General features: G+C 33.1%; 4 long non-coding RNA genes across 38 annotated transcripts; 1 reads left to right on the top strand and 3 right to left on the bottom strand.

Moving 5' to 3' along the window:
* Positions 1-5,016: 5,016 nt before the first annotated feature.
* On the bottom strand, positions 5,017-7,504 carry LOC114315218 (uncharacterized). The gene is made up of 5 exons (XR_014365314.1): positions 6,741-7,504; positions 6,286-6,641; positions 5,891-5,941; positions 5,476-5,524; positions 5,017-5,381 (listed from the first exon to the last, which is right to left on the bottom strand). It is a non-coding gene; the product is annotated as an uncharacterized LOC114315218 (long non-coding RNA).
* Positions 7,068-10,309, top strand: LOC145823124 (uncharacterized). Its single transcript, XR_014365316.1, has 2 exons — positions 7,068-7,208; positions 7,771-10,309. It is a non-coding gene; the product is annotated as an uncharacterized LOC145823124 (long non-coding RNA).
* On the bottom strand, positions 8,419-18,975 carry LOC114315219 (uncharacterized). Of its 35 annotated transcripts, none has more exons than XR_014365294.1 (12): positions 18,785-18,975; positions 18,645-18,693; positions 18,475-18,540; positions 17,590-18,367; positions 17,187-17,280; positions 16,721-17,125; positions 16,585-16,628; positions 16,410-16,461; positions 16,144-16,210; positions 15,221-16,039; positions 13,867-15,093; positions 13,718-13,759 (listed from the first exon to the last, which is right to left on the bottom strand). It is a non-coding gene; the product is annotated as an uncharacterized LOC114315219 (long non-coding RNA). The 35 variants fall into 35 exon arrangements; XR_014365298.1 differs by having other exon boundaries at positions 16,721-17,065; XR_014365301.1 differs by having other exon boundaries at positions 18,267-18,367.
* Positions 12,074-12,844, bottom strand: LOC145823123 (uncharacterized). The gene is made up of 3 exons (XR_014365315.1): positions 12,704-12,844; positions 12,482-12,567; positions 12,074-12,369 (listed from the first exon to the last, which is right to left on the bottom strand). It is a non-coding gene; the product is annotated as an uncharacterized LOC145823123 (long non-coding RNA).
* Positions 18,976-20,011: the final 1,036 nt, after the last annotated feature.

Raw genomic sequence — 20,011 nt, 5'->3', positions numbered from 1 at the left:
CTGGATGGGTGCAATTCCCGCTCGAGCGCCAACACCCCCGCTCGAGCGAACAGGTCAAAATCTGGGCAACTAGTTTTGGCTTCTAAGCTCAACCAACCTGTAACAAACCTGCCCAACACATCCTATAACTCAAATACGAAGTAAAAAGGATGCAAACAAGATAATAAACAACTACCAACATCCACGGACACATGTCCGGATCACTGTACAACAAGGGTAAACCCGGGATCGCTATAATCTTAGTTTGTTCTCTCTGAACATATTTTCAATTGGTACTACCCCTACCATTTAATGTATATTCATTTCTATTTCTCTCTGTCCAAAACTTACCAAACACCCACCTAAGTATCCTCATCTTAACTACACTCATTTCATGAGTTTGTTGTTTTTTAATTGTCCAATATTATGTGAACTGCAAAGTATCACTGGTCTTACAATTGTTTTATAAATTAACAACGTCAATTTTGTTAGCATCATTGATCACATAATATGCCAAAGGCACTCCACTTGAACCGACTTTGATTCTATTACAAGTGGGAATTTGTAACACAACATGAATCGTACATGAATTTAGGGGTTAGGGTTGAACATTTTCAACACAAACACAAATATGACACTATATAATAACATGATAAATAAATAGGATTATGTCAAACCTGCATAATATAAAATTGACACAGAAAACCCATTTAATAGATAATTAGTTACAAATTTTAATGTTATTTTCATTAAAGAATGCCAAAAATGTTTAAATCTCTTATGTAACCTACACAATTAAATAAAGAAAATACATAAAATAGTATTTTCAGGTTAATATAGTCATTTTGTCTTTTATTTGAGAGAATATGATCTTCTCATTTATTATTTTGAAGTCAATAAAAATATATTTTTTTTGAATAAAATAAAGTCAAAATTAAATACATTTTTTTTTTATTAATTTCATTTAGTAGAGATTAGTATCATAAAATTTAACTTAGGAAAAAACGTTAATCTTTCCATACACTTAGGTGCCGTTTGGTAACACTTACGTTTTCAGTTTTCTGTTTATATTTACAAAAATTTTAAAAACTAAAATAAAAACTTGTTTGGCAAAATTTTTGATTTATAAATCAGTGGTCTCAGTTTATAAATTTGGCCAAAAAATGAAAACACAAAAAATGTGTTTCCGTTTTGAGTTTTCAGTTTTTTTTTTTTTACCACCCAACACTAGCCACCACCCGCCACCATTTTCCACCACCGTCTTCCGCCACCACCACCCACCCCCCACCACCACCTGCCACCCGCCACCACCACCACCTCCACCCACCAGTCACCACCCACCTGCCACCCACTCGCCACTACCATCCACCGCCCGCCACCACCACCCGCCACCTACTTGCCACCACCCACCAGCCACCCACCACCACCACCCACCTGCCACCATTATTCACCACCCACCACCACTACCACCACCATCACCATCACCCACCCGCCACCTACCAGCCACCACCACCCACTCACTACTACCTACCACCCGCAACCGTCACCCACCCACCCACCCACCACCACCACCACCACCACCACCCGCCTGCCACCACCCACTCACCCACCCACTGTCACCACTTTCCACCGCCGTCTTCCGCCGCCACTTGCCACCACTTGTCATTTCTCACTTTTTTTTATATTTTTTAATTTTTTTAAATATTTTGTTTATTATCAAACGCGTTTGTAATTTATGTTTTTCAAAAAATAAACAAAAACCAATTTATAAAATTTTTGTAAATATAAACTGAAAACATAAACGTTACCAAGTATTTTTAATTGAAATTCATATTACGATATTCATTTTTGTCATTTTTTTGAAAGATAAAATTGACTTTAACCCCCTTTGCTTTACTCCATGTGTGATTTACCTCTGATATTTGAAAATAAGTGCATAACCCCCTTATGACCTAGCACATGTTTCATACTTGATGTTGGATTGAACGTCTGACAGTATACTTCATTTAGTCCACAAACCACAAGAACATTACAGTTATTTCCAAATTATATGGGTAGTTTGCACATGCACATTGAAGTGACATTTGTCCTTTATTAAATATGCACAATGTCTTGAATTGAATAAATACACCTAGAGGGTAAAATAGTATAGTGAAATAAATCATATGACAAATACCATTTCTCATATAGTATAATAGACGGCAAATTCAAGTATACAACCCCACCTTCATATTACCAAGTGAAATACTGAATAAAGGTGTATATATATCTAGTACTATTATAAAAAGAAGTCTTGTTTGGGTGTTTATGTCCCATATTTTGGGTTTTCTATTAGATAATTTTCTCAGTTTTGTAAGATAATTTCGCAAACTGAGAAATTATTAGTTTTGTATAACTAAAAAAATAATATTTTATTTTTATTAAATTTTGTATTCAATATTGGTCATGTTTAATAAATCTCATTGTGTAGACTCGAAAAATATATTTTTATTAAAAATAATTGTGTATAATAAAAATTATGAAATTTTAAGTTTTGAAAAAAAATAAAAAAATAAAAACAAAAGTAAAATTCCACATTAGCAATACTATTTGAATAAGAGAAAATATCTACGTACTTTTGAAGCATGGTTAGGTGATTTTCAAAATATTTATAATTGATGGGGAGGGTGGGGCCTACAATTTTGTATTACGGCATAAGGTATAATACTTTGTGATTAATGGATAACATTGTCATGTGGTGCACTTGTAACACCTAATAATTTTCTACTAACACTCAAGGAATTCCTTCTTCTTTTAATAAAGGTAAAACAGTTTTACATAAATAAATATTTTGAAAATAAGATTTTATGGGTTAACGAAAAAGAAAGAGAACTTAATGAGTAATTAACCCAATTTTTAGGACTTCTTCCTTAAAATTTAAGACCGACAAAAAGAAAATTTGATATTGAAATTAAATTTAAAAACAAAAAATTAATAGAGCAGCTATATATACTGACAAAATTTGTATAAATTTTTTGATGCGAATCTTTCCCCTAAAAAAAATGTAGATTTTCATTTGTAATAAAAGGCAAATTGACTCCCTAGTCGTGCAGTTTGCTTCTTGTCTCAAATCGATTTGATTCTTGAAGCTCTAATTGCATCAACTTCTATTCTTTAATTTTACACAATGCATGAATTAAGTATAATGGATAATATCTATTAAGAGATTAGACCAAAATCAAAGGCAAAATAATTCACACACTAATCCCTTAATTACTTTGAGAATAATAAATTGACTATTTTAGTTTTGATTTTAATCCAATTTCTAAATAAAAGTGAAATACTGAATAAAATTGACTTTAAGAAAACATGAATTTTTTTTTTAAAATTGACTTTATAAGAACATTATTTCTTTTTTTTTCAAAACTCTCAAATTTTGAATTTTTCAAATTCATTTCAATTTTCAAATTTTAAATTCAATCATACAATTTACAGTCTTATTTTCTAAAATAAAATGATCATATACATGTAAGCATGTGAACCTCGAATTAAAATTGTCAATCCACCTTAATTCTCAATTCATGAATTTCATAATATGAATATCAATTCTCAATTCTCAATTATATGAATTTCATTATATGACATTAACAATTCTCAATTATATGAATTTCCATTCGCATAATTTTATTCTTAATTAGAAAAAATTCCTTTTATTTACAAGCAAAAAATAAAATTTCCAATTCAACAAATATATATTGGTTTATTCACAATTCAAAATTCCAAATCCTAATTTCAAAAAATATAGAATGATTTCAACAAATTGAAAACCCTAAGTTACCCACAAGCATAATTTAACCACAAGAATAATTTCAACAAATTGAAAACCCTAATTCCAAACCCTAATTTCAACAAATTGAAAACCCTAATTCCAAACCCTAATTTGAAATTTCTACATAACACAATAATTACCAATTGAAAACCCTAATTACCAATTCAAACCCTAATTACCAAACCCTAATTTCTACATAACCCTAATTCCAAACCGTAATTACCAATTCAAAACCACACATTCACAATTTCTGCATAACACAATAAATACATCAGATGCAAATGAGAAAGAAAGAGATAGATGCCAAACCATGGAAAGAGAGAAAGCAGGGAGAGAGTCTGAGAGCAGAGAGAGAGCGAAAGCGAGAGTGAGAATCTGAGAGCAGAGGGAGAGCTCGAGCAAGTAGAGGGAAAAGCGAGAGTGAGAGGAAGGAGAAAAAAACTCAAGTATAAAAACGTGATTGCAAATAAGGGCGCTTGGGGTTTTATATAATTTGTAAAAGTGTTGTTTCAATCCACACTTTCATTAATCAACAGTGAAAGCGTGATTGTGAATCATATTTTTTTAAGAAAATGAATATGCACAGTGAAAGCGTAGTTCAGAACCACGCTTTCTTCAGAAAACCACGCTTTCTTAATTAAAAGCGTGATTTCTAATAGCGCTTTCACTATTCATCAAATTTTCAACCCCAAACAGTGAAAGCATAATTTGTAAAAAAGCCCGTGCATTTGTCTGTATTTTATACTGCAATGATTTTTTATATTTTTTTTTTTACAGCACTTATGGTCTGTGCTATCATTTCATAAATTTTTTTTCTTTTTTAAAACCGAAAGCTAAAATTAAAATTGAACAACTAGTTTAGTACAAGGGCATGCGAACATCCTAATATTCTGACTATCAACCTGCGTTTGATTTAGCATGTAAAATGCAGTTATTTTCATTCACACTTCTACTTTCTTTTATTTTCTTTTCCAATTTTTTTTATTTCATGTTTCAAATCCATGAACCAAACACAACCTTAACCTCACATTACACGCATTTTTAATTCTTATGCAATTTTCTAATACAATAGAACCATTAAAAAAAATTCAGTGGTTACATACTGAAAATGCCATATAACAAATTAAGAATTTACAAACAATATCAATCAAATTGAAAACATTAAAAGGATCACAGAACCAACAAATTTACATGGTTCAACAAAAATGCCTACATCCATGGATACATCCATGGAGAGAGAAAATATATCCATTATTAAATCAATGAAGATTTTACAAGGAGGGGGGAAAAACAAAAAAACAAAAAACAAAAAAAAAAATTAACAATATAAGTAACAAAATGAATTGTCCCCAACCAATAAAATGGAACAGTGAAACCCAAACACTTAAAAATCCTTAAAAACCAAAAATAATTAACTCAAATTATCCACAACAAAGGTCTAACAATACTTTCTATAGTAAAATTTATACAATACTCCCAAGAACTCTGAACTATAGGAGATCTCTACCAATTCTGGCTTGCCATTCAACGTGATATTCTTCCAATCCTTGCCATTCAGCACATCCCAGAATCCAGTTCAAACTATCCTATCCCCCTAGTTACATAACCCAGGATAGTCAATATAAACTTCGGAATTGACAAGCAAAACTTGCTAATCAATTAAGTACTCTGGTGAAGGAAACTCTTACAAGTGGTTATGCCGCAGCTCCCATACAAATCCATCTACAATCATATCAGCTGCAACAGACCAAAATAGAGAAGTACAAAACAAACCTAACTACATAAATAAAATTACTAACAAAACCCACCCCAATAAAACAATAACAAGAGGATAAATTCAGTATCAACAAAAACGTATCTTAGATTTGCAGAAAATAAACTTTCGGTTACAAACAAGAACATCATAAAACGCAATTACAAACAACAAAGAACACTAAAAACAGATGGCCAATCATCAACTCCTCAAAAAAAATGAAAATAATGCTATTTCTATACTATTATATAATATATATATATATATATATACATGCACCATATTAAAATGGGAACATAACAGTAAATACAAAATCCCAAAAGAGAGTACAGCATACAGTTACCTCTCACCTTTTAAACCATGTTTAATTCTTCTAATCCTTGGCATTCATATCCAAAAATCTACATCAGAGCCCATGGAGAAAATAAATTATCCAAGGATAAACTACCAATAAGTCTCAATAGTTAGAATTAATTCTCATCAAATCCTATTAAAAATAAATCCTAGAAAAATTATCACTAAAAATAATTTTGCTTAATTTTTCAGATCAGAATCTTCAAAAATTAGCACTAACCTTCCCACCAGTTACAATTGATAAGGGGGACAGAGGTCATACAAGACCAAACAGAAACAAAAATCTCAAGTACAACAGAGTGGTTAGTGCAAGAAAGGGTTTTGCACCTGCTTGCAATGCGAACGATGAAACCTTTAAAATAAAATAAAAAAACACAGAAAAAGCAAGCACCTTCCAATCAATATAACCAAAATTTTGCTTGATTTTTCAGATCAGAATCTTCAAAAGGACTCCATTGCACTAGTCCCTATTTTTATACCCTTGCCAAATAACCAATGATAAAATATTCAAAATAATAAGAAAAAAAACCTTAAATCTTCATTTATACAAATTCATAAAGAAACTTACCTGTCGTGCAGCTGGAATCCTTCTTTTTTAAACATGCATATTGACTATGAATCAGAAAGAAACTAGAATCCTTACAATGCTTCACCATTTATTTATTTCTAACAATGTTTCGCCATCCAAGACCAGCATAGGATAATTCTGCATACCTTGGGCAAATTGCTAACAAAATTCCACAAGACCTGTTAAACTAAATTTTAGAACTCCACCTAAAATTCAGAGAAGACAGAAGGGATTAGGGTGTAAAAACCAAAAAAATTGAACAATGGCAGTGAACTAACAATATACAGCTGACCGGTTTGGCAGAAAGTACTACAACATGTTCCGTCCTTCAAAGACAATCACCAGTAGGGGAAAAAATGAACAAAATGATTAATAAAAAAGATAAGAATAGGATTGCAAAAAAGAAAGGAGGGTAGAGCATTAAATTTGAGATGCAAACATAGGAGACGAAGACGTGCAAACCAGGCATAACTAATACAAATACACGAGCATTTCTGTCCTCCATCCCTATATTGAGCAAGCCATGCTATAATAAAAAATTGTGATCCAAACACACCCACAGCCTTAAAAAGTAATGAAATCAAATAATCCACAAAGGGCTAATCATACTGCTACATTAAAATTTTGGAAACATACACATGTAGCAGGACAACCAGAACAAAACCAGCTTGCCATTCAATATGAAATTCTTCTAATCATCAGTGTTTTGGTTTAAATTTTTTGAATTAAATTTTTTGAAAACTCAGGTTGCGTTTGGTTGTGTTTTGTAAATGTGATTTGAGAGTATGAATTGTATTTTGAATTTGTGTGTTGTAAAATTATGATTTTGAGTGTAGAAAATTTGTTTGGTAAAGAGTTTTGAAAATAATTTTGAAAAAGATGTTTGATTTGAGTGGGGAATTGTTGATGTGATATTTGATATGTGATACAAAAATTTACAACTCATAACTAAATATACAACTCAAAATTATTTTAAAGCACATTAAAAATTAAAAAAATTTCAGAAATTTTTTTTTCCAATTATATAAATCAATTGCAAAAAAAAAAAAAAAAAAAAAAAAAAAAAAAAAAAAAAATTTCCTGTACAGCAAAGGACATCCAGGTGGATGTCCCCGTGGACGTCCGGGCGGTAGTCCCTAAGGACGTCCGGGTGGTCTTCCCCTGGCCAAAATTTGAACAAAAAATGCGACTGTAATACAGAGCTCTCTGCAGAAGTTTGGAAAGTTGATTCCAAACACACAACCAAACATCATACTGAAATACACATGTGGAATTACATTTTGAATTCACAACCAAACAGAGCCTCAGTTTTTTGGTTTTCTTATTTTTTTGTTTTTAGTGAATATTTTTAAAATTTTAAACATTTTTTTTTTACTTATTTAGATGCACCTTATTTAGATGTATTTAAAAAGTAAAAAATTTGTGAAAAAATATTTTAAAATTTTGAAAAATACAAAAAATGTACTAATTTCTCGTTTTTTTTTTTTGTATTTTTGATATTTAGTGAATTTCTAAAAGATTTTTTTCATAAATTTTTTACTTTTTAGGTATATTTATGTTAGGTATGTCTAAAAAGTAAAAAAAAATTGCTTAAAATATTAAAAAAAATTCAGTAAAAATAAAAAAAAAAAACAGAAAAAATAAGAAATTAAATTTTTTTGAAAAGTGTTTTTGAAAAAACACAACCAAGCAAGCTGTCCAAAAATGTTTTCTCAATCTGCTGAAACAGACCAAATTAAAGAATCCAACGAAGACCAGACAATAATAATAAAAAAAATTGGCAAGGTAATAAGCCCCATACAAGACCCCTAGCAAACATTCCACAAAGTACAATTGATAAGAGGATAACATAATAAAAAATTCGAAGGTACTTAAATATAAAGAAGGAAAAGAACAAGAGATGATAAAACCCGAGAAGGAAAGACAACCATTGCACTAGCCGCTATCCTTATTCCCTAACTGATTTGATAAGGGGACAGGCAGCATACAAGACCTGCAATTAAAAATTCAAGGTACATGGAAAAAGGAAAGAAAAAAGGGAAAGAACTTAGTCAAATGCTAAGGATGAAATCTATAGAGGAGAGTAGGAAATCCAAACCAATATACCCCAAATTTTGCTCATTTTTTGGAACCAATGCCAACAGATCTTCAAAAAGACAACGTACTCCATTGCAGTAGTCTCCAATCTTTGTTCCCTAACTGAATAATCGAATTTCAGAGTAGGAAATCCAAACCAATATACCCCAAATTTTGCTCATTTTTTGGAATCAATGCCAACAGATCTTCAAAAAGACAACATACACCACTGCAGTAGTCTCCAAACTTTGTTCCCTAACGGAATAATCAATTATCAAATTTTTCCATTTAAATAAAATAAAAAAAAAACTAAATATATTTTAATAAATATAAATAGCAAATAAAAACACCATTTGCCATTCCACTAACCACTGCTATGCAAAGACCTAACAGAACCAAAAACCCCGTGGTATTGAAAACCAATAAACCAGTTCAATAAAAATTACCAGCAAAAACTGGAAAGAATAAACAAGTTGTTTACATCTGGCAACAAACAAACAAGGCACTAACCTTTCCACTAGGTACAACTGGTAAGAGTAGAACTTGGTCCAGGACACAACAGATGGAAAGGTTTCAAGTCTGGCGCAACACTATAAATAAAAATTGAAAGGGAACGTAGCATTCCCAATCAACACACCAAAAATTCTAAATAATTTTTTTTTGTTTGGGAAAAAAAAATGCGAACAAAAATAAGTGTACCGCAGACAAATTGCGAACAAAATACCCAAAGTGATTGGGTGACTGTACCTCTCATCCACTCACTAAAAATAAATGTCTCTACTTCTTTTGAGATCACAACACTTAAATGCATACTGATATTGAATATAAATTCAGAAAGAAACTTACTTGTCATGCAGCAGGAATCCTATTTTTTTCAAGTATGCATATTGAACCTCACCTGGTAAACTAAAGTTTAGGACCTCCATCGAAAATTGAGAGAAGACATAAGGGAATAGGGGGTAAAAACCAATACACTGAATAATGAAAGTGAATTAACATATACGGCTGACCGGTTCACCCACAGGTGCTACAACATACTCCATCCTTCAAAGATGACCTTTAGTAGGGTGGGTGGGTGGGTGGGTGGGTGGGGAGAATATTAAAGGGATAGCAAAATAGAAGGGAGAAGTGGAGATGAGCGTTTGACTTACGAAGGAAGACATGCAAGCCAATATTTCAACAAATCTGATGCAACAAGCCAAAATAAAAACCACACCTACGAAACAATAAACAAGGTTATGTATTAAACCACAACTAACATCATATCCATAGACTTCCTCTCCACAGGCTTGCCAAAAACAACTTTTGAAGCACACCATATAAAATAAAAAACAATACACAACACTATCCACCAAGGGCCAAGACGCTAGCCTTTCCACCAGCGACAATTGACAAGGAGACAACCTCCATACAAGACCTAACAGAATCAAAAAACCCCAAGGGTAGAAAGCAAATAACTGAACCACTTGTAATCAGAAATATTGATGTCACAAGAGTCCTAAAAGGAACTAGTCATGCAGCTGGAAACCTCTATTTTTAAGCATGTATACGGATAATGAATATGAATCAAAAAGAAACTAGAAGCCTTACAATGTTTCCTAACAATGATTCGCCATCCATGATCAGAATGGGATATAATCCTGCATACCTTTGGCAAATTGCTCACAAAATTTCATATGAGAGTGTGGACTGCAGTACAGCTCATCTGTTAGACTAAGCCTAAAAAAACTGAAAGAAGACAGGAGGGGGGGGGGGGGGGGGGGGCCAAAAACACCACCAAAAATTAAAAAAAAATTAAAAAATTAAAAAATCAACAATGAAAGTGAATTAGCATATCCGGCTACCAGTTTATCAACAAGTAGAGCTACATGTTCCATATCCTTCAAAGACAACCAATTAGTAGAAGAAAATATGTGAACAAAATAACAAATAGAAAATATATGATCGGGACTGCAAAAGAGGAGGAAGGGGGGAGGGTTAATTTTGAGATATCACGTAGGAGGGGAAGACGTGCAAACCAGGCATAACTCATTCAAAATTTACAGGCATTTCTGTCCTCCATCCCTACATCAAATCTGCCAAGCAATAAATACAAATTTGTGAATCCCTAACACTAAAAACACCTTAAAATAATGAAATCAAATAAAAAACAAACAAGGGTTAATCATACTGCTACATCAAATTAAAAGTTAGGAAAAGCAGCACCCTGTGACGCAACTCATCCCCAACAAAATCAAATTTGCCATTCATCTTGATATTCTTCTTCTAACCTTTGGCATTCAGTGCCCAAAATATAGATCAGTCTTTCCCTAGTGGCATAACCAATGCAAGTGAACAACATTATCATAATTCACTAGCAACTAACAAATAAAGTCAAAACAGTTTATGAAAAACAATATTAATAAGTTGCATCAAACTTTTACAAGGTTAACGCCAATAGTTGAAAAACATCATTGTCGTAGTTCTTGCAACAACTCTCCAATAAAGTTGATCCACACTCCCAGATATGCTGCAAAAACCCCATGGTATTGAAAACCAATAAACCAGCTCAATAAAAATTACCAGCAAAACCCAGATATTTTCATCTACTGCAACAAACATGTGCCTAGATTTGCCTAAAAAAAATTGGTGGCAAACAAGGCACTAACCTTTCCACTAGGTACAACTGGTGTAAGTGTAGGACACAACAGATGGCAGAATTTGAGAATTTGAGTCCAGCACAACACTAAAAATAAAAATTGAAAAGAAAAGTAAGAACTTCCAATCAAATTAAATAAATGCCAACAAATCTTCAAAAAAGATACTTGAATAATAATAAATTGGAAGTAAGCCTGAATATAGAAAGAACACATGATAAAAGCCAAAAAAATCCAGGACAAAAACCATTTACTATAAACCCTAAATCAAAGAAAAATCCAAAAACCAATATTCCAAAAAAAAAATTTCGAATTCCTCCATCACCAAACCAAAAAATCCAATATCCTAAATCGAAACCAATCTAAAGCACAACTCGAAGATTTCAAAGAATTTCACAGGAAAAGTAACCCATACAAACTCGAATTCATATTCCAAATTATCATAATCTTGGATGATCCTTTAAAATCAGCCAGAAATTGCATCTACACAATGCTTCACAATCCATGATCAGAATGGGATATAATTCGGCATACCTTCGGCAAATTGCTAACAAAATTTCATGTGTGGATGGCAGTACATCTCATCTGCCTAATAAAACTCAGAGAACACAGAAGGAAGTAGGGGGGTAGTGGGTGGGGGTAAAAACACCACCAAAAACCCCACAAAAGAGAGGAAAAAAAAAAAATCAACAACAAAAGGGAATTAGCATATACGGCTACCAGTTTATCAACAGGTACGGCTACATGTTCTATGTCCTTCAAAGACAACCAATTAGTAGAAGAAAAAAAATGTGAACAAAATGAAAAATAAAAAAGATATGAAAGATATGAGCACGATTGCAAAAGAGGACGAAGGGAAGAGTGTTAATTTTAAGATACAATCATAGGAGGGGAAGACGTGCAAAACAGGCATAACTAATTCAAAATTTACAGGCATTTCTGTCCTGCATCCCTACATCAAATCTGCCAAGCAATAATACACATCCGTGAATCCCAATCACTAAAAAAACCTTCCAATAATGAAATCAAATAAGAAACAAACAAGGGCTAATCATACTGCTACATCAAATCAAAAGTTAAGAAAAGCAGCACCCTGTGACGCAAGTCATCCCCAACAAAATCAAATTTGCCATTCATCGTGAAATTCTTCTAATCTTTAGCATTCGGTGCCCAAAATATAGATCAGAGTCGTTCCCTAGTAGCATAACCAATGCAAGTGAACATCATCATAATTCACTAGCAACTAACGAAGAAAATCGAAATAGTTTATGGAAAAACGATATTAATAAGTTGCACCAAATTTTTACGAGGGTTACGCCAACAGTTGAAAAACATCATTGTCGTAGTTCCCGTAACAACTCTCCAAAAAACTTCATCCATACTCCCAGATATGCTGCAAAAAACCCGTGGTATTGAAAACCAATATACCAGATCAATAAAAATCACCAGCAAAACCCATATGTTTTCATCTGCACCAAACATATGCTTAGATTTGCCTAAAAAAATTTGGTAGCAAACAAGGCACTAACCTTTCCACTAGGTACAACTGGTGTAAGAGTAGAACTTGGTCCACGACACAACAGATGGAAGGTTTTGAGTCTAGCGCAACACTAAAAATAAAAATTGAATGGAAAAGTAGAACTCCCAATCAAAACAACCAAAAAAAAAAAAAAAAATTAAATAAATGCCAACAAACCTTCAAAAACGATACTTGAATAATAAATAATAATAATAATAAATTGAAAGTAAGCCTGAATCTTTTGATAAGCAAAGACCATTTTCCTCTTAAAAAATCACCTACAAAACTACCTGCATGGATGACTCCGAGAGAACAAATTATCTACTATTACACAAAAAATATCTTACAAATATAGAACTACTCAAATAAAAATCTTACCAGAAGAGATTGGGTGACTGTACCTCTCATCAACTCACTAAACTTAATTACGAGTAACCAAAGAAAAATGGGCAGGGGAAACCAAAAAAGGGACAAGTAAACAAATAGGTCTGACCAGTTCAACAGCAGGTACTGCAATCCTTTAAAATGTAGACCTCTAACAGAGACAAAAGTTACTAACAGCATTGAAAGAGACGGAAAATATATCAATTGACTAAACAATTGAGATGAAAACATCTGAAAAAAGATGTTTCAAACCAGGCAAAACTGATCTCAAATTCCCAAGCATTCCGCCCTCCCTCCCTCCCTACATTGAATCAATCATCAATCAAATTAATAAACAGAAAGCTTACTAACCCAAAACCAATTACACTCTTTATACCTGAACCTGAATATAGAACACATGGTCAAAGCCTAAAATATCCAGGACAAAACCCTATATATACTACAAACCCTAAATCCAAGAGAACAAATAGCTTATTACCGACTTGAATGCATCGTCAAGTGGAATTTTTACCGTAATAATTCACAAACTGCAATTTAGGGCTTAGGAAAAATTTGGATAATAATTGTCAGAGAAAAGTGACCAGGAATCCAACAAAACACCTCACCAAAGGCACTGTATTAGAGCGAGTAATCTTCCATGAAAAATCCAAAAACCATATTTCAAGAAGAAAATCTTGAATTCCTGCATCATCAAACCAAAAAATCCAATATCCTAAATCAAAATTTAGAAACCAATCTAAAGCACAACTTGAAGATTTCAAAGAATCTCACGGGCAAAGTAACCCATACAAACTTGAATTCATATTCCAAATTCTGATATCTTTGATGATCCTCTAAATCAGCCTGAAATTGTATCTACACAATGATTCGCAATCCATGACTTGAATGGGATATAATTCGGCATACCTTCAGCAAATTGCTAACAAAATTGCATACGAGTGTGGATGGCAGTACATCTCACCTGCCTAATAAAACTCAGAGAACACAGAAGGAAGTAGGGGGGTAGGGGGTGGGGGGTGAAAACACCACCGAAAAACCCAAAAACAAATATCAACAACCAAAGTGAATTAGCATACACGGCTACCAGTTTATCAGCAGGTCTACATCTTCTATGTCCAACTAATAGGAAAGCAAAATGTGAACAAAATGAAAAATAAAAAAGATATGAGCATGATTGCAAAAGAGGACGAAGGAGAGTGTTAATTTTGAGATACAAACATAGGAGGGGAAGACGAGCAGGCATGACTAATTCAAAAGTTACAGGCATTTTTGTCCTCCATCCCTACATCAAATCTGCCAAGCAATAATACAAATTTGTGAATCCCAAAGACTAAAAAAAAAACCTTACAATAATGAAATCAAATAATAAACAAACAAAGGCTAATCACACTGCTACATCAAATTAAAAGTTAGGAAAAGCAGCACCATGTGACGAAAGTCATCCCCAACAAAATCAAGTTTGCCATTCATCTTGAAATTCTTCTTCTAATCTTTAGCATTCAGTGCCCAAAATATAGATCAGAGTCGTTCCACAATTGCATAACCAATGCAAGTGAACATCATCATCATAATTCACTAGCAACTGATGAAATGACTTCATTTGGCATATGATTTTTTTTCACTATTTTAGGCCCCCCCCCACCCCCCCCCCCCCAAAAAAAAAAATAGGCTTAAAAGGCGAATAAAACGAATATCACATCCAAAGCATATAATCATATTATTGTAAGGTTTCACCCCCCACCCCCTACCCCCCTAGGTACTACTGGTGTAAGAGCAGAACTTGGTGCAGGACACAACAGATGGAAGGAATTGAGTCTGGTGCAACACTGAAAATAAAAATTGAAAGGAAAAGTAGAACTTCCAATCAAAACACCAAAAATTCTATTTTTTTTTTAAATAAATGCCAACAACTCTTCAGAAAAGATACTTGAATAATAAATAATAAATTGGAAGTAAGCCTCAATCTTTTGACAAGCAAAGCCCGTTTTCCCCTTTAAGAATCACCTACAAAACTACCTGCATGGACAATTCGGAGAGAACAAATTACCTACTATTACACAAAATATCTTACAAATATAGAACAACTCTCTTTTTAAAGCACGCATATTCATAATACTGAATATTAATCCAAAAGGAAACTTACAAGAGTCCCATAGCCATGCAACTCTACAACCATTAATGTTTCACCATCCATGTTGTGTAGCAACATTCTATGCACCGCAGACAAATTGCTAACAAAATACCAGAAGAGATTGGGTGACTGTACCTCTCATTCACTCACTAAAATTAATTACAAGCAATTAAAAGAAAATGGGGCAGGGGAAACCCAAAAAAGGACAAATAAACAAATAGATCTGACCAGTTCAACAGCAGGTACTGCAATCCTTTAAAATGTAGACATCTAACAGTAAGATAAAAGTTACTAACAGCATTGAAAAGAGACTGGAAATATATCAATGACTCAACAATTGAGATGCAAACATGTGAAAAAAGATGTTTCAAACCAGGCATAACTGATCTCAAATTCCCAAGCATTCCATCCTCCATCCCTCCATTGAATCAATCATCAATCAAACTAATAAACAGAAAACTTACTAGCTCGCAACCAATTACAGTCTTTATACCTGAACCTAATAAACGGAAAACATACTAACCCACAACCAATTACACTCTTTATACCTGAACCTTAATATAGAAAGAACAAATGGTCAAAGCCTAAAAAATCCAGGACAAAACCCAAGATATGCCATAAACCCAGCTTATTACCAACTTGAATACAACATCCCATGGAATTTTTACGTAAAGCTTCTTATAAGAATAATTCACAAACTGCAATTTAGGGTTTAGGAAAATTTTGGATAATAAGGGACAAGAGTGACCAGAATCCAACAGAACAAATTAGAGCGAGTAATCTTTCATGAAATATCCAAAAGCCACATTTCAAAAAGAAAATCTCGAAGTCCTGCAACATCCAACCAAAAAATCCAATATCCTATATTGAAATTTACAAACCAATATAGCCCAACTAGAAAATTTTCAAAGAATCACGGGAAAAGTAACCCATACCAACTCGAATTCATATTCCAAATTAGGGTATCTTTGATGATCCTTCAAAATCAGCCAGAAATTGTATCTACACAATGATTCGCCATCCATGATCAGAATGGTATATAATTATGCATACCTTTGGCAAGTTGCTTAGAAAATTTTGTGCAAGTGTGGATGGGAGTACATCTATCTGCCTAATAAAACCAAGAGGAGAGAAGGAAGTAGGGGGTCAGGGGTCCCCAAAAATAAAAAAAACAAAGAAGTGAGTTAGCATATACGGCTACCAGTGTATCAATAGGTACAGCTACATGTTCTATGTCCTTCAAAGACAAACACCTAGTAGTAAAAAAAAAAATGTGAACAACATGAAAAATAAAAAAGATATGAGCAGGGCTGCAAAAGAGGAGGAAGGGGGTGTTAATTTTGAGGTGCAAACATAGGAGGAGAAGACGTGCAAACCAGGCATAACTAATTCAAAATTTACAGCATTTCTGTACTTAAATCTGCCAAGCAATAATACAAATTTGTGAATCCCAAACACTTAAAAAACCTTAAAATCAAATAATAAACAAACAAGGGCTAATCATAAGCGGACATCAAATTAAAAGTTACGAAAAGCAGCACAGTGTGACGTAAGTCATCCCAAACGAAATCACATTTGCCATTCATCTTGATATTCTTCTTCTAATCCTTAGCATTCAGTGCCCAAAATATAGATCAGAGTCGTTCCCTAGTTGCATAACCAGTGCAAGTGAACAACATCATAATTCACTAACAACTAGTGAATAAAATTGAAATAGTTTACGAAAAAACAATATTAATAAGTCACATCAAATTTTTATGAGTGTTACGCCAACAGTTGAAAAAATCATTGTCGTAGTTCCCGCAACTCTCCAAGAAAGCTCATCCACACTGGCAGATATGTTGCAAAACCCCCGTGCTATTGAAAACCAATATACCAGCTCAATAAAAATTACCAGCAAAACCCATATGTTTTCATCTGCAACAAACATGTGCTTAGATTTGCCTTAAAAAAAATTGCTGGCAAACAAGGCACTAACCTTTCCACCAAGTACAACTGGTGTAAGAGTAGAACTTGGTCCAGGACACAACAGATGGAAGGTTTTAAGTCTGGCGCAACACTAAAAATAAAAACTGAAAAGAAAAGTAGAAATCTCAATAAAAACACTCAAAAAAAAAATTTAAAAATAAATGCCACCAAATCTTCAAAAACAATACTTGAATAATAAATGATAATAATAATAAATTGGAAGTAAGCCTGAATCTTTTGATGAGCAAAGCGTTTTCCTCTTAAAAAATCACCTACAAGACAAACTGCATGGACGACTTCGAGAGAACAAATTATCTACTATTACATAAAAAAATACCTTACAAATATAGAACAACTCTCTTTTTTAGCACGCATATTCATAATACTGAATATTAATGCAGAAAGAAACTTACAACAGTCCTGTAGCCATGCAACTCTACAACCTTTCAATGTTTCACCATCCATGTTTTGTGTAGCAACATTCTATGTACTGCAGACACAAATTGCTAACAAAAATCCCGAAGAGATTTGGTGACTGTACCTCTCGTCCACTCACTAAAATTAATTAAAAGTAAACAAAAAAGGGCAAACAAACAAATAGATCTGACCAGTTCAACAGCAGGTACTGCAATCTTTCAAAATGTAGAACTCTAAAGATACCAACAGTATTGAAAAGAGACAGAAAATATATCAATGACTCAACAATTGAGATGCAAACATGTGAAAAAAATATGTTTCAAACCAGGCATAACTGATCTCAAATTCCTAGGCATTCCGCCCTCCGTCCCTATATTGAATCAATCATTAATCAAATTAATAAACGGAAAACTTACTAACCCACACAACCAATTACACTCTTTATACCTGAACCTGAATATATAAAGAACACATGATCAAAGCCTAAAAAATCCAGGACAAAACCCAATCTATACTATAAACCCTAAATCAAATAGAACAGATAGCTTATTACCGACTTCAATGCATCATCCCGTGGAATTTTTACCGTAAAACTTCTTATAAGAAAAATTCACAAACTGCAATTTAGGGTTTAGGGAAAAATTGGATAATAATTGTCAGGGACAAGAGTTACCAGAATCCAACAAAACACCTCACCGAAGGCACATATATTAGAGCGAGTAATCTTCTATGAAAAATCCAAAAACCATATTTCAAAAAGCAAATCTCGAATTCCTGCATCATCCAACCAAAAAATCCAATATCCTAAATCGAAATTTAGAAGCCAATCTAAAGCACAACTCGAAGATTTCAAAGAAATTCACGGGAAAAGTAACCCATACCAACTTGAATTCATATTCCAAATTATGAATCTCTGATGATCCTTCAAAATCAGCTTGAAATTGTATCTACACAATACGAAATCGCCATATCGCAAACATAAGCAGATCAACTAATAAAAGAATCAGAGCGCAAACAAAATCCCTAGATATGCTGCAAGAAAGAAAAGGACCGAAAGCAATGTCTTTGATGATCGTTCATATCAAAACCTGAAACTGTATCTACGCAATACGAAAACACAAAACCAGAAACGAATCAGAGCGCAAACTGAATTTCCAAAAGCCGAAGACATAGACCCCTAGAAGAACTTACCACAACTTCCAGATGCCTGAAACTAGGCATGATCGGAAGGTACCCGATGTGCGGGCTATTTATAGATGAGGTCGGTGTAAAGGCGCGGCTAGGATTAAGCGGTGATCCGAGATCGAACGGTTGAAACGTGTCCTTATCTTTAAAGGATTTGACCAAGCAAAGGAAAACGAAAAGGACAGGGAAAATTGGTTACGTGTTTATTGTGGCGCTGGACCCGATCATAAAGCTGTCCACGCGTGGTTTTTTATTTTTTTATAAATAAATAAATATAAATCGACGGCTGATGTCACGCCAGCTGGCTCGTGGTCGGTTGTTGATAGTATTTGTGTTTTCGTTCTGAGCCACAGGTATTGTTGGTAAAGTCATACCTGGGGGCGCCCCTGGTCAATAATGGAGGTCTGTGGGCTGCAATTGGGTGGCCCAATGAATTGGAAATGATTGCCAAAAAAAAACACCAATGTGGACCCAATGAACTACAATGGGCTGGCTTATCTCGTGAATCGGAAATAAGAGATTGTTTAAAATGATTTAAGTAAGTATATTTTTTAATTTTTTTATGAAATATGAATTAAATTTAAAGTGATATATTAAAATAATAATATGATTTAAATAAAATAATAATATAATTTAAATAAAATAATAAAATTTAAATAGAATGATAATTTATTAATTTTTTGACTTTATTAAAACTTGTCAAACCAGTCCAAACCTTCCTAACATTTCTATGGTGAGCCGGTAGATAATACAAATGTGGTGCAAGTGATGCCTATGGCCTATGGCCTATGGGTCTCGTATTTGGAATTGATTTGAGGTGTTTTAAAAAAGTGTATTTTTTATCTTTTTACGAAAAAATGTGTAGAAAAGTAGAGAGGTGATGTGATGAAAAATAAATAAAAAAATAAAAAGATGAATTATAATAGTGCACCCCAAACCAACCCTGATCACTGAGCGTGAGAATTAGGAGGGGAAAAAAACAAAAAGGTGGCTAGTTTTATTGATATCAATAATTTTTTAAATAAATGTTTGAAAATTTATAGGACCTTTAAAAAATTATATATAACTTTTTAAATAAATGTTTGAAAATTTATAGGACCTTTAAAAAATTATATATAACTTACATGTATTCAAATTTATCACATAAAATTGGCATGTAATTTATTAATATGGAAGTAATTACAGTTCAATCTTATGTGAAAGAATTAAATACTTATAAGTCATGTACATTTT

The sequence above is a fragment of the Camellia sinensis genome, chromosome 3 (assembly GCF_055761805.1).
Source record: "Camellia sinensis isolate YWXY chromosome 3, ASM5576180v1, whole genome shotgun sequence".
Classification (NCBI taxonomy): domain Eukaryota; kingdom Viridiplantae; phylum Streptophyta; class Magnoliopsida; order Ericales; family Theaceae; genus Camellia; species Camellia sinensis.
This window is presented reverse-complemented; position numbering and strand designations above follow the sequence as displayed.